This window comes from Zonotrichia albicollis, chromosome 3, assembly GCF_047830755.1.
Source record: "Zonotrichia albicollis isolate bZonAlb1 chromosome 3, bZonAlb1.hap1, whole genome shotgun sequence".
In the NCBI taxonomy this organism is placed as follows: Eukaryota; Metazoa; Chordata; class Aves; order Passeriformes; family Passerellidae; genus Zonotrichia; species Zonotrichia albicollis.
Window position 1 is genome coordinate 80,480,993 of NC_133821.1, and position 15,000 is coordinate 80,495,992.

At 44.9% G+C, this 15,000-nt stretch overlaps 1 protein-coding gene across 1 annotated transcript in view; it reads right to left on the bottom strand.

Moving 5' to 3' along the window:
- Positions 1 to 615: 615 nt before the first annotated feature.
- Positions 616 to 15,000, bottom strand: part of FOXO3 (forkhead box O3) — an 88,712-nt gene continuing 74,327 nt past the window's right edge. Inside the window, exon 3 of the mRNA XM_074537989.1 lies at positions 616 to 4,775. The gene's annotated coding sequence lies outside the window, so the exon portion shown is untranslated. The remainder of the gene's footprint in view (positions 4,776 to 15,000) is intronic.

Consider the following 15,000-nt stretch of genomic DNA (forward strand, 5'->3'; position numbering starts at 1 on the left):
TTTCCCCCTGAAAAACGACTCAAAAAGACCATATACATCTCTGGCTTCTCATCAGGGTGGGAGAAGAGTTATTTTGTTGACATGTCTCTAATTTCTGAGCACGCTCCCCATGGCCTCAGCCAGAGCCCTCAGTATAACTTTCTGCTGAGTCAGGCTGCTGGTTTTATTATCCCAAATCCCAAACGAGTGGTTTCAAGTACTCCAGGCATTTTTCAAAGACAGTTTGAAACCCAGCCAGCCCCTGGTGGGGGGTGTAACCCTTCTCTGGACCGGTCTGTGGTCAGACTGGTTCTCTCCCAGGTCAGGCGAGCTGCCACCCCTGGGGACAACCCCCTTCTGTCCCCATATTCAAGAGAACCTTGTGATTTTTTAGCAGCAGTAAATGATCCTCCTGGGGGTTATCTGACCACCACCTGGCTTGGCTGAAGGATTGAAGGGCCGAGGCCCATGTCAATACGCATTGACAGATATTAGGGGATGCGGGCTGGGGACCCCTGCCCAGCCACAAGTGCCCCACCAGCCATTTTCACTTGCCGCTTGAAAGTCACCCCTTCTCCAGGTCCTGTGTAAACACACGTCTGTCTGTGACACAATAAAACAGAGCAAAGGCAAATGTGCAATGCAGAGATTCATTATGCTTTATTTACATGCGTCACCATCTCTTTTACAAACTAGATTACAATTTAAAATGGAATACACAAGGCAATATCTACTAACACCAAGTGGAGTAAGCACTGCGTCTCTACTTCATTTGGAAAGGGGCAGATTTTGCTCCAAAACAAACTTCCTTCCAACCTCTGAGTAGTAAGGTAATATATTCCTCCAGGGCAGCATCTTTTTTCTTTGTTTTCCTTTTTTTTTTTTTGGTTTTTTGTTGTTTTTTTTTAAATATAAAATCCTCAGTAAGACTGCAACGTGAGAGTGTCTGCTTTCAAATGAAAGTACAAGATAGCCCAAATGAAAAGTATAAACTGTTCAGCTCTTCGGTATGTAAAGACGGCCATGCACGATAAGGCTGTGGATTTAATATTCTTCCAATTTACATGGCTTGAAACAGAAACAGATAAAACAGTTTTACAGATACTGTATACATATTTTTTCCAATCATGCAACTTTTTAAAAAAAAAGTTAAACATGTGAAGCCAAATGTACAATCCATTTTTTCCAACCCATAGTTACGAAATGTATCTGGTCCCCCTTCGCATCTGTTGGCAATTCCAAAGGTATACTGTGTACTTGAAACACTTACAGGACACCAATTGCCAAGCAATGATATAATTTTGGAGAAATACATGACTTAAAAGGTAACTTTTTTAAGCAGTGGCACAAAAATTTCTGGAGTTAAGCAGTGTTTAACTATCCGATTATTCTTCAAAGTAAATTCCTTTTACAAAGTTATTAAATCAAGCTCCAACCTGTGACTAGAAACTGCATAAATAACACCTTTTTAGACCTTTTGTTTAGTCCAAGTGTCAAAAAGCCAACCATGTAATTGTAACCTTGACCTTCATCTGTTTGACATGATTTCACAAGGACAACTCCTAGGCATAAACATGTTCAAAGACTCAAAGGCCAAATTTTCAAAATGTAAGTTCCTCAAACTAACTATTCAAGGCTTAATTTGACACCTTAATAACTGGCCCTTTGAATTCAAGGAGATTTACCTAGCACCTCTGGGGTACAGGGCCTTTGCTGGGCCCCTCAGCAGGTGAAGAGGGCGATGACCTTCCCCTGGGCCTGGGGCGACCTGTCCCCTCCCCGTCCTCCAGGAAGCCATGAGGGCAGAGCAACTCGTCCCCTGTGGCCACACTGGAGTCCCCAGCGTTTGGTGCCTGATACCAGGCACTGCTGCTTGAAAATTTTGGCCCCAAAACTGAGCAATAGAAACCAAACCAAACTGAAGAAACTGGCCAGGTCCATCCCTCTTCATTGAGTGCTGGGATGTTCTCCAAAGCAGGGGCCCAAGCTGTCCCAGCCACGCCAATGGAAATGCTCCCCTTGACATTGCTGGGAGGCAGGCTTTCAGCCACTATTGCTTTTATTGTTTCTTCTAAAAAAAACTTTTCTGCCATTGATGGGCTGTCTCTAAACCAAGTGGTTTTTCTCCATTTTCTGAACAGAGCAGGCCATCACTTCATCTCTCATTTCTGCCAGTGGAAAGCAGTTCCTCTGAACCCAAGCAGGCTAAGTTGCTGGAACAGAGCAGAATTTGCAGCCTTTTCATTCAAGTTTTCAACAGGCCTTCCCTTGCCTTTGACAAGAACTGAATCTGAATTAAGAAAAAAATAAATTATGGGGTTTGCTGACTTTGGCCATACCATCGAGTGAGGCTTTACTGATCTATCAGTGACAATGGGTCTTTGGGCAGCACCACGGTCTCACTGGAGGCTCATCTGTATAGGGATCAAAAGCTGCACCTCAGCAGAGGCAGCCACTGAGTGAGTTCTGCTGACAGCCAGAACATGGGGCTGGGGCACAAGTCCAGTCTCAGGGCAGCAGCTGCAGAGAAGCCCCAGTGAAAGAAACACCAGAGGGAAGTCCTACACTCACATTTTGGGGTGCACCAGGAAGATATGGGCGAATGGCACACACTCAGGGGAGGCCAGTGATGAACTCTTGACCAATTTCAGTAAAAGGTGCCTGCAACTGGACTCGGGTAAGCAGGGTGCCCAGCTGTGCCACACAAGCATCCTGGGAAGCTGGTTGCTGATAGACATGGGCAATGTGCACCAGCCAGCTCCAATGAATGTAATGAACTAGGCCACATGCTAACAAATAGAACCCCTCAGTGTAAAAAGAAAAGAGAAGTTGTTTTAAAAGGCAAATGATAAACCCTTGGCTGCTTGAAAGAGTTGATATGCTACAGGGCTATGCTACCCACAACTGTACAGAGCCTACACAGTCGTAACTGGGGGGAGAAACCAAGAGGTGCATCTTTATGAGAGAACAGCATGGGGGCTAAGGTAAAAAACCAAAACTTCCATCACACAAGGAGCCATTGCTTCACCAACATCACCTCAGGGACCTGGAAGGTAAGGAGTGAGGAAGGGCCCACGAATGCGTGTGAGTGTTGGTGCATGACTGTGCACGTGTGGTGGCAGTGGCGAGAGGGAGTCACTCCACATTGCATGGGACACGGGTTGGTGGGAACTCATGCACTGAGACCTTGGGTTAAAATGCTAGTTTTGTTTTCCTAACATCCATGCATAATGATCCATTTCTGTACATAATAAAATATATTTATATATTTATATGCATAATGCTTTAATGCAAAGGAAAAAAAAAAACTTCATATATCGCTTTGGAGAATTATGTATACACTGTCCTATTCAGAACCTCTTCATACCAAATTCCTATGTACCACTGGTGTTTTCCCCTCTTTTTTTGTATCCCTCCCTCCCCCAGATACTAATAAAAAGTAATCAAACTTTCCAGATTATAGAGAGGATCTATACAGCACCATACCTTTTATTCATTATTATTATTAATTATTATCCATTTTACAAAAGAAAATCTTAGAAGCAAAATATATAAAACTGCCTTGTCTTTCAGTGTCATTTATCCTGCTACAATCTATGCTCATATGAAAAGCCATTTGCATGATACTGTGCCATTCCCACTCCTGCTTCTTCTGCCACAATGGATTATACATAATGAGAAGGAAAAAATAATCAAGGATGTGTCGAAAACAACAACAACAACAAAAATAAACAGGATCACTAATGCCATAACACACTCTGCAGTGATCTGTGCCTCAGCTCCTCATTGTCACTGCAAGTCACCTGCCGACGCCCAGCCACTCGGTTTCCTTTAAGTCCTTCCAAACACATCTCTACAGGTGACTACATCCACCTCGTGTGGCAGCTCAGCCTGCAACTCCTCACCAGCTCCCCAGAGCAGTGAGGGCAGCTTTGCTACCCTAAGGCAGGAGGGGAGCCTGCTCCAGTGGGCAGGAGAGGGGCTCCTGCCTCGGTGCCTGTGAGGGCAGTGGCACCCGCTGTCAGTCTGTCCTTATGAGCCAAGAGGCACCCACCAGCTTCCCCTGCTTTGCAACCAGCTCTGGGCTGACCCTTACGGAAAACAGGGGTGTACCATTAAACTTAAGGAAAGAATAAGAAAGAAACAAACCAACCAACCCAACAAACAAGCAGGGCACGCACATCCCCTCTCTGGAATCCAGCTGGCTGACAGGACTGACAAACGCTGTACCTACAGAAAACCCTGACACCTGAGCGGTGCTGGGTTACAGTCATTGCCATTCATGTGCACAGTGCCTCAGATTCCCCAGGGAGAGAAAGCAAAAATGGTTCAAAATCTACGGAAATAAAACTGGAGGCTGTAGGAGGGGGAGGGTGGGCAGATAGGGAAAACCTCCAAAAAGAAAAGCCAACTTAAAACATCCCATAAACCATTAATATATTGAAACACCACATACTCATTGACAAGTAACTAGTGTAAAGGCTACACAGTGTGTTCTCAACAGGATGGTGCTGAACATTGTCTCCACAGCAGGTGCTTGGCCATCCCAGAAAAGGAAGATTTTGCATACTTCAGAATGAGTTCAATTTTCAACAAAAAAAGAAAAAAAAAAGAAAAAGAGGGAGGAAAAAAAGTAGATTCTTCACTCCAGTAAGGGGCCTATTAACAGTCTGCTTCATTAGGAAAATAATGCAGGGTTCACAAAGGTCGTAAGCTGTAAACAGTATCACTGTCCACTTGCTGACAGCAGATTTGGCAAAGGGTTCTCTCTCTACATCTCGTGTCAGTTTGAGGGCCTGGAGAAGAAAAAGAAAAAAAAAAACAGTGAGATTACTGCATGTAGAAAAACAAAAACAAAACCCCCAAAACAACAACAACAAAAAACCCACCACAACAAAAAAGGCAACCAAGCAAACATCCAAACAAAACAACAGCTTACACTGAGGAACATTTCAGGTATGTTGGCACCCAGGAACTTCAAACATATAGCAAGGAATAAGATGACCCTGCCTGAAAATACTTTTCCCTTGCCAAGGTTCATGTGTTTCTTTGATGGCTTAGCTGCTCCCAAACAGGACAGAAAAACCCTTTCTCTGATGAAAAATGATGGTCAAGTCTGATTTACAGAAACCCAGTGCACTGTATATTTGTCAAACATATTTCCAGGTAGAAGAAATGAAGGATCTTCCAGCTTTTTTCCATTTTTCACAATCACCTTTTCTCAGCATCACCAAAAAGCTGAATAAATCTTCTGTAAGTGTTTGACATCCACCACTACCCTTGAAGGACAGATGAAGAGGATGCTTAAGACAAACAGTAAGGAGCCACAAATTTCAGTGTGGACTTTGGGGTTTTCCATTTTCCTGCTCACACAATACACCAGCAACAGACAGGGTCCAGCTGGCTTTAAAAACTGGGTTAGGGTCTATCTCATTCTCTAGCCAAGAAACTTCTCTGAGAAGAGAGAAGCATGGGGAAGACACCTTGGATACGGCACTGAGATGACTATGAAGAAACATGGTAGGTAGGTAAAACACTGAAAACAGATGAATATTTCAACCTAGGGGGGCAAGGGGACAGGGTTTTAAAGGTATTCAGTGGCTCAGAGATACAGGCAAACACCACATAGGGTTTTGGAAAGTATGTACATTTAAACATTCCCATGAAATCCTCTCACATTTTGAGAAAGTTCACTTGGTAGACATCAGTATTGCTGGGCATGTAGCTTCTGGCTCTGAAATGGCTTCTGGAAATAGGGTTTAGTCCCCTCACACCTCACACTTACTACCTTTTGAGGATTTTCCCCAAGACGAAAGATTGATGATTTTTTATACAGTGCAAGAACAAGGGGACACTGGCTGAAACCAAAATGCCATTGAGTTGATTACAGGAATGTCTTTACTTTGAAAAGACCCTGACAGCAGGCAGCCTCATGAAAAATGGTGGATTTAGTGGAACTGCTGCTTTAACCAGGACGGGCATCTCCTGCAAGGAGGATCACTCAAACTGTCTCCTGTCTAAGGTGCCAGGCACTGATCCTATGATAACAATTTATTAAAATGACCTATTCTGATAATGCTAAATGATTGATAGAAATTTAATCGTTTTGTCTCATGGTTATTAAAGCAACAGTGTGACAGCTGCTCCCTGTGCCATTAGGGGAGAACTTCATTCAGCAAAGCTTAGGGAGCAGACAGATTGTGCATTTCACCCAAACAAAATTTGGCGTTAGCCTTAATTATGTGGAGGGGTTTGGGGTAGACTGTTTTGTGAATAAAGGGATTTCTGACTGGATCAACATATTGATTTCTTCATTTTCAAAGGGCAAATTAAGGCTGGCCGCTGGTTAATGTGACTGCCTGCCAGTGACTCCATTTGGTGTGCCCCGATGGCCGTAACAAGGTCAGCAGGAGATACCCAGACAGGCCTGGCAGCCCCCAGTAAAACCTGGCCAGCGGCTTGAAAGCAGCTCAGGCAAGTGCAAGCCCATTTCTCTACTTCTTAAAGCCTGCGCACCAGAGGGGGCTGGAAATGAGCGACTTCCCAAAGCACAACACCCTCTGAAGGCAAGGCTCGTGTCCCAAACGCCAGAGCCCAGCAAGTCAGCTCCCTCTCAGGCAGCTGCCAGTTATGTTAAGCATGGACTTAACTGTGGCACATGTGAGAAGTCTTGCTGACTTTGAATAAAGCTATTGATTAAAAGTAAAAGAGTACAGAAACTCCCAATAAAGCACCAGAGTACTGCTTAATGTTTAAATTAAAAATCTATGCGAAGCATTATACTATGAAACCAAGTGATGAGAAAAAAAACCTGGAGGATGGGTTAAGCTGAGCATCTTTTGTGGAAGTGGCACTACCAAATATTTTTTCTTGTGGGACCTGTACTTCAGACAGTGCCAACATTTTGGAGACAGATGCACAGCTGAGGTGTGCATCACATAACAAAACCAAACTATGCTCCATTTTCACACCTCTGCTTACATGGACTTTGCAAACAGATTAAAAATGAAAAGAGCTAGATCAAAGTCTTAACCTGCCTGCCTTCAAATTACCCTGTTAACATCTGTAACAGACTCACACAGTCTTGCTTTCTGTCTCACCACAAAAAGCCTATTTACCCTGAGTTAGCAGCCAGCTACCCCACAGGGATGAAAACTGTATCAAGGCAGGGAAACAAGTGCTCCAGTTATGCCTTCATTTATCACAGAATCATAGAATGGTTTGGGACCTAATAGATTGTCTAGTCCAATCCCCCTGAAGTAAGTAAGAACATCTTCAACTAGATCAGTTTGCTCAGAGCCCCATCCAAGCTGGCCTGGAGCAGTTTCGGGGATGGGTCATCCACCACCTCACTGGGCAACCTGTTGTGGTGTTTTACCACCCTCATTGTAAAAAAACACTTTCCTCTTATTTTTTCTAGATCTACCATCTTCTGGTTTAAAACCATTGGTTGGAACAGGCCCTGCTAAAAGCTTTGTAAACAATCATGCAGGAGATGAGATGCCCCTTTCTTCTGTCCCATTCTCTGCCCTCCCATCCTCTACCTTGCCACTGACCAGTTACAAATGCTACTCTCATTTTACTCTGTGGCCAAGCTGACCAGTTCTGATCTCCCTCCAGCAACAACATTTCTTCACCTCTGTCTCACATCATTCCACCACTTAACTGGATGGCCAAGCCCCATGCCAGCTTGTGCACCATCAGAACAGCTCTGAAGAATCATCTGCCACTTGCTGATTTCTCCCTTTGATCTCCAGTGGGGCCACTTATGAAGCACTGGAAATTTCTTCAGAACAGAAAGGTGATGTGGTGATCATCAGAGCAGGGCATAGATAATGTGCCCTGGATTATCAGTGAGCCAGCACAGCCACCAGCACATGAAGTTTTCTGCTGGAAGAAGAGCTGTGTGCTCCTTTACACAATTATGGTACGAGAATCTGCACTGCCAACACACAGCTCCTCTGTATGGCAGCCTAAGATGGATCTCCTGATTTGGCTGGAAGGCTTGTTCAGTGGATCTCATCTTGGAAAATATCACCCTTTAGAGGTCTGTAAAACAAGCATTCTCCCTGGGTACCACTTTGCAACAACTCTCCAGGGACAGGAAATCCCAGTAACTACTTTTACTGTCTAGACACTTGGGATGCAAACATTTTCAAGGAAACTTGTGTCCTTTAGTGACAGATGTGCATTCGTTCTGGTGCCTCTTCCCTCCAATTTGTCATCGCTTCTAGCAACTGAACTTCTACTCCGAAGTGGGGGTAGACTCAAAAAGCAAGACTTGATTTTGTGTGGTTACAAGTTAATATTCTGCCTGAGGTTCACAGCTGAAGACTGAAAAATAAACAGAATTTGCTTAAGAACAAGTAAGGAGATTTATATTTTAAGCACAATAAAAACTGGAAATCCCAATGCCCACAGCAGGCATACCACAGTGACACCCTGCAGGCTGCACGAGGATGCCACAGGATGGCCCAGTGCTGAGGGACAACACTGAGGTCAGGGGACAAAGCCTAAAGACAAAAAACAAGAGTTGGCAACTTAATGTGGCTTTATTTCCTGAACTTTCATCAGGCATGTTGCAACTTCGCCTTTTCTCTTTAAATTCTGCTCATAAAAATAGATTTTTCCCAGCTCAGAACTGGGGGCAGAGAATAAGGGTTGAAGGATAGAAAGAGGAAGAATGCCAGCACAGAACCAGGACTTATGGGAGCTAAGATGTTGCAGTGCTTCTAGTTGCATAAGCACGTAAGGCAGGAAAGTATCTCTTTTCCTTCTGTTGCTGCTCTTCTTCCAAGGAACACTGCAAACCATAGGAGACAACCAAGTATTTTGGAAGTAAATGTAATTTAAGACAGCAGATCATTTTCTCATCCTGTACCAGTGCCCTGGGAAAGGCCAGAACTGTAGTGAGGCACCACAACTATTTATAAGCAGGTTATTCTGATATCCACTGCTCTACAGCACCATTATACAAGTCCAGGCTGGAAGAGATCAGCATGATCTGGTCCAACTTTCTGTTCAAGTCAGGAGATGCAGGCAGTGCAAGGAAAAAACAATGGGCAAGACATTCAGGCGCAGCTGTAGAAGCGCATAAGCACAAGCCATTCTCCACAGCATCATCTGGGAAAAGTGGCCTTTTTCCTGGAGGAATGTCAGACAGCCGTGGCTGCATTGCAGCTTCCACTAGCCGAGCTGTGTCCCTGTGCAATTCCTGCTCAGTAGATGTCCCTCTGCCAGACTCCAATAACTGCCACCCTGTGCAGCAATCTGAGTGGAAAAGCTGATTAAACATCCCCAGCAGACTGGACCAGAGCAGGCATTCCCACCACCCAGCCACAGGCACCTGATTTAACGGGGTCAGCATCCCCACACACCGCTTGGGATTTGATTGCGGACAGTGCTGATGGGAACATCCTGCTGGAGCTCCTTCACCACTGGCACCAGGAGCCCAGCGTGGCTCCTTCCTTCATCCCCTTCCCCAGGCCAGGACAGAAAGGCTGGCTATCAGTCCTACTCCATCCTGCACTCCCACTGCCACACTGTACCTGGGCTTTTTGGCTGGCATCAACACAAGACTTAAACCTCTCCAGCTGTCAGTTCATCACCTGGGCTGAGTGCCCAATTGATATGAAAAAAAGATCCTGACCTTTCCTCAGCTGCATGACGCTATGCTTCTAAAAAGGAGCTCTTATTACGCACTTCTTCAAGAAAACATGCTTTCATGGGGGCTACTTAAAAGTCTGGCTCAAAGGAAGGAATGAACAAAGAAAAGCCACCTGTAACCAGCCCAGTTATCAGGCAAACCACATACCGAGGAACCAACACTGATCTGCAGCTCTAAACAGTCATTATGGCTCATTCACACGAGACAGACGATTTGCAAAGACTCATTCTGTAGCAAAACCTGTGCACTGCTGATCCAAGGAGGAAAGCACTGGGGAGACCAGTTGATGCGGGCTGTGCTAAAAATATCAGTTTGTGCTGTCATCTGGTGAGAGTATGTCATCCTGTAATCTTAGCATCTGCAGGGACAGCAAGTTTCTGCCTAATTATTGCTGCTGAATCACATGACAAAGCATGAGGTTCTAAAAAATACATCTATATAAAACACCACCAGAAGAACACCCAAACCACAGGATAAGACCACTGTCCTGGCTTCAGCTGCTTTACACTCACAACACAAGTCCGTGGAGCCAATCCTGGTTTTTATAGATCTCTTCTCTGGCTTAATAAAACCCCAAACAACAAACCCAGGTTAAAAACATACCAGAACAAAAAAGCCCTACTCCCAGAAGGAGTGAGCAATTCATTTGTGTGTCAGCTCCTGCTGTCTTCACACAGCAAAAGCCACAGCATCCCTGCAAGCCCAGGACTGGCCTCTGGATGCAAGGGGCTTTGATGAGCTTCAGTGGGACCTCATGGGGGACAGTCCCAATGGGGTTTGCCACAATATCCCCTCTCCTCCTCCCTAGCAGCCACGAGCACAGAGTTTGTTCCTTGGCCACAGATGTATTCCCCAGCCACTGAGGAGCCTGCTCAGGGCAGGCCCTCCCTGGAGTTGAAGGGATCCCTGTTCCCCACAAAATACATTTTCTACATAGATATTTTTGTTCAAAGACTAAACTTGGCATGTGTAGAGTTCAGCTAGTCACAAAACCACCTTTCAAAACTTGGGCTGGCAGAAACAACATTTAAATGTTACAAATGCCACCACCTTAACCACTGGCCTACTAGAAATGGAGCAGAAGAATGTGCTGCTCTTGAATTTCCTCTATATTTTTTGAAGGCAGACAGCTCCGCCTTAGTTCTGTGTAAAAAACCTGGCAGTCCTATCCCTAAGACCTCATTTTTCAAAATAAGAGAAAAGGAAGTGCAGCTATGGTCCTGAGGCAGTCACATGTCATCAGGTAAGAGGTCCAGTAATTCAGCTTTCATGGGCAGAAGTTTTCTGGCAATAAAGAAAAATCATTTTCTTTGTGGCAAACTGCACACAACTCTCTGATTCAAAACTCCATCCAAATGGAGATCTTTGACTGCCGATTTTCACTTTTAAGGTGGTGCTGTAAACATGAAGTCATCCTCAGACCAATTCGTCTTAGGTATGAATTGTACGGAGAATTGGCTGAACACCAATTAACAAACTGGCAAGTAGTCCAAGCTGATATGGACTAATGAATGACTAACAGACATTTTGTTAGGTTTCCTAAGATTTTTTTCACCAGAGATGGTAATCATCAAGTGTGAATGCTACGTGACTATTTGCAGCTTGTATATTCTGCAATAAGAAGATGTGGGACCTAGATGATACTAGTGGAAAATGAGTGACTTTAACTCATCTGTCAAGTATTTTACATGTAATTTTCAAATAGATCAACCTGAGTCCAGCACAGCTCTGTTACAGAGCCCAGAGGCACCCTGATAAATGACACACTGAAACCTCCTTCAGAAGATACAGCTTAGATGAGTTTTTCAGACTATGACACTAACTCAAGAAGTTCCTGCCCTGCTCGTGCTGAGCCCTTCTCCACTCTTTGCCTAACCCTGACAGCATTGCTGCCTACATGATGCCACTGTAAACTGGATCACTGAAACAATCCAAGTAAAAGCAACTTCTTGGATGAGTTCTGGGGCTGGAGAAAATGTTTGCTCATGTAGCAACTGCTCACCAGCTCCTGACCTTCCAGGCAGCAGCACAAGTCCTGAAGTCTTCCCTGATGCCCCCTTTTGGGATTATTCCTCGGCAAAAGCCAAGTCCCTTTGAACTTTCCAGGTGAGACAGACCCTGGAGCAAAGTGCAGCGTTGTGGGAATCCCAGCCTAAGAGAAGAACCCATTAATTTCAAAATAAAAGATATGCTAGAGACAGGTGAAGGAATAGTGATGCCTATTTATTGCTAAACCCTCTGAAATACCAAAGTGATGATTATCTGAGTGGGTGGAGGGCATTATCCAGTGCTTTTGGAAAGTAGGTAGAGAGAGAGGAACAGAGGCCCCAGGCAGTATAAGAGGGGGAAATTTTGACTGAGCAGATAAAGCAAGAAAAAAAATTTATTTTCTCTATTCCTTCTTGTAAGAGGAAAAAAACCCAAACCGAACCCAAATTCATTTATACGCCTCAATGAGGCTCCTCTGAAAGGCTGGGCCTGGGCAGGCCCATGGGCACGGGTTGGTGGGGTGGGACTGGCCAGGGTTCTTTGCAGGGACCATGCACAGGCTTGTGTGCAGCAAACGTGCACAGCCACTAAACCTGCAACAGTGGCATCTCCTGCAGGGTTTTTAATTTCCTTATGAAGAAACTGAAGTTGATTTTCTTCCAAAGTAAACCTCCCTCAATACCTAAGTATTTATAAATTAAATACCTGTGTATTTGCCTTCTTTCTTTTCTTCCTGAAAACTGACTCCAATGTTCCTCTTATTTTTAATAGAACACACAGCACTCACTATTCCTAGGTATGCCAATAATCCATTGTAACCACTTTTGCCTGCCTGCAAAGCACACCTGGCTGTCATAGAGAAACGGATTTAACGTAAGCAATTGCCAGGCTGTTCTGCCAAAAACTTACCCCAGTCTTTGGACTTGTAAGGATTCATTACTGGGGCCATGAACATTGCTGAGAGAAGATTTTAATTCAGGGATCCCTACTGCTGCAGTGGAGGAGTAACCAAGAAAAGCAATTCAGAACGATCGCATCTGATGTCATGCGAGAAGCCCCTATCAAAACACGAGATGCTCACAGGGAGGCAAACCCTCAAGGAGTGATGCTTTACAGATGAGGAAGGGTGCATGATGAACCAGCTCAGCAGAAATCATCTGTGCTTGCACCTGATACCAGAGGCACCCCACAGCAGCCAGTCCACTTGTCAGGGAGAGGGAGAGAGGCTTCCACAGATGACTGGACAGTAATCCACCGAGGAGAGCTGTCTCGTTAACAAATCTGTCCTCTGCAATGAGACTCTGCTCACACAGATGTGTCAGCTCCTTCATTCAGAGGGAGCAGGCTGAAAAAGATCATGGCAGCTACACTTTACATGGATGCCAGAGGCCAGGGTGAAGAGGCAGCAGGGAGCATCAGTGAGGAGGTGGGGTGTTGTGTCTCCTCCATGCTGCTCACAGAAGTCCCCCTCGGTGGCTGCTACCTACACCCAGCACATGAAGCTATGGAAGCAAGAGGGTGCCCTATTTGCTTGTGTCAAGCAAAACTGTCAATAACATCTATTTTTCAGGCCCCATTTGACAGATTGTACTGCTGGATGTTGCACAGCAATAAAGTCCCCCTACAGCCTTTTTTTTTTACATCATGCAATGAAGCTTTTTCAATCCAAGCAGCTCACACACCTGAAGGAAGAGATAAGTGGTCAGCAAGTACGACCTGCTGCAAACTTCTGCTTCCTCAATTTTGAATCAAATCTCTTTTTCCCCCCCCACTTTCTTTTCCTAAATTTTCCACAACCAAGAAGAAACCCCAAAATTCATCTGTGGCCCTGGCATTCCACATTGACGCCTTGCTCAGGCGGGATGCAGTTGCATTCGTGGGATGCAGTGTCCTCTACAGACCTTCTCCGCAGCCCGTCTCCTGGCTGTGCACTGCAAGGCTCTCGCTGAGAGTGAGAAGATGTGCAAGAACCACAGCAAAGCCTTGCACTGACAAAGGACTGTGCACACCAACAACTCCATCAGAGCGGGGCAGCTTTGCAGGTGGACTGAAAGCAGGCTGCCTGGGCAGCCTTGCTGTCCCTCACAGAGAGCAGATAACAGCACGTATCCTGAGGTGCTCCGTACACACAGGAAACAGGAAAACATTCTCCAGGTTCACCACTGCTGCTCACCTACCACAAAGCTTCCCCTTGAACATTTAACTGTGAAACAGTGAATGAAAACACAATTAAAGATGAAAGGGGCAAATTATGCACTGTAAAGTCAAAGGACACTGACTCCTTCTTTCTGTCCTTCACCTGAAAAATAAGAAAGCTGGAAGTAAGCTGCAAACTGAATGAATGCCTCATTTAACTTCACCACTGAGATGCTCTACATACTATTCTGAAGTTAATAGAACACTTTCAATATTTTATAGCTAACCTTTTATCCTACTACATTTTGAAATTTACTCCCTTATACTAATAAATAAACAAAGGAGAAAAGGCACTTTGTGTGGCACCTGCCCTATGAGTCAGGGAATATGTATGTGTGAGCAGGCAGGGATATGGGCAGGATCCTGAAGAATCACAAAAGAACGACAGAAACAATGATTACAAGCCCCCAGCTGTGGAAAAGAAGCAACAGAAAAAACCACATCAATCTTGAAAAAAAATTAATCTGAAGAAGCTAACATTTGAAAAACACCCGTGTCAGAACCTCAATCTACAGATATTCTCTTGGATGAGTCCAAAAGAAAAAGATGTCTATCCATTCAGGGAGGGGCGAGGAGGAAAACAGTTATTGCATACTTAAAACATTAAGTAGGCCAGGACATTGCTGAGACCAGGATCCCACCAATACATAATTCCTGCATTTGATACCTTTTTTTGGCCAAGAAATACAATTTTACAAAAAAGCAAACCCAAACAACTTTGCTAGTGTTGCTAAGCCACAGCAGCAGCACAACTCTGATTCTGTCCAGATCTGTCCCACACACCTGATCCCAAGTGAGTGCTCTGATCTTGCAAAGACACTCTTCCTCCTCCCCCACAGCAACTCTGCTCCACTGACAGCAGAGCCCCTCGCCCCATCCCTGTGTAACACAGCTTGGGAAACACGTGGCATCGACTGCAAGAGGGAATCCATCTGTTGTGACTTCAAAGAAGACGAGTTAGAGCTCTGTGATTCCTAAAAACCACAAATATTCCACCTTGGTTTGCCTGATTTGTCATTAACATTTCTCATGCCTAAATTAAGAAGGGCGCTGAACACCAGATGCGTGCCGACAGTGTTGCAGTCGAGCAGCTTTTATAGCTTAGCCTTGCTTCCTTCCACACCTCCATGTTTCTTGGTTGTGCCTGTTGCATACCAACACACAGCAAG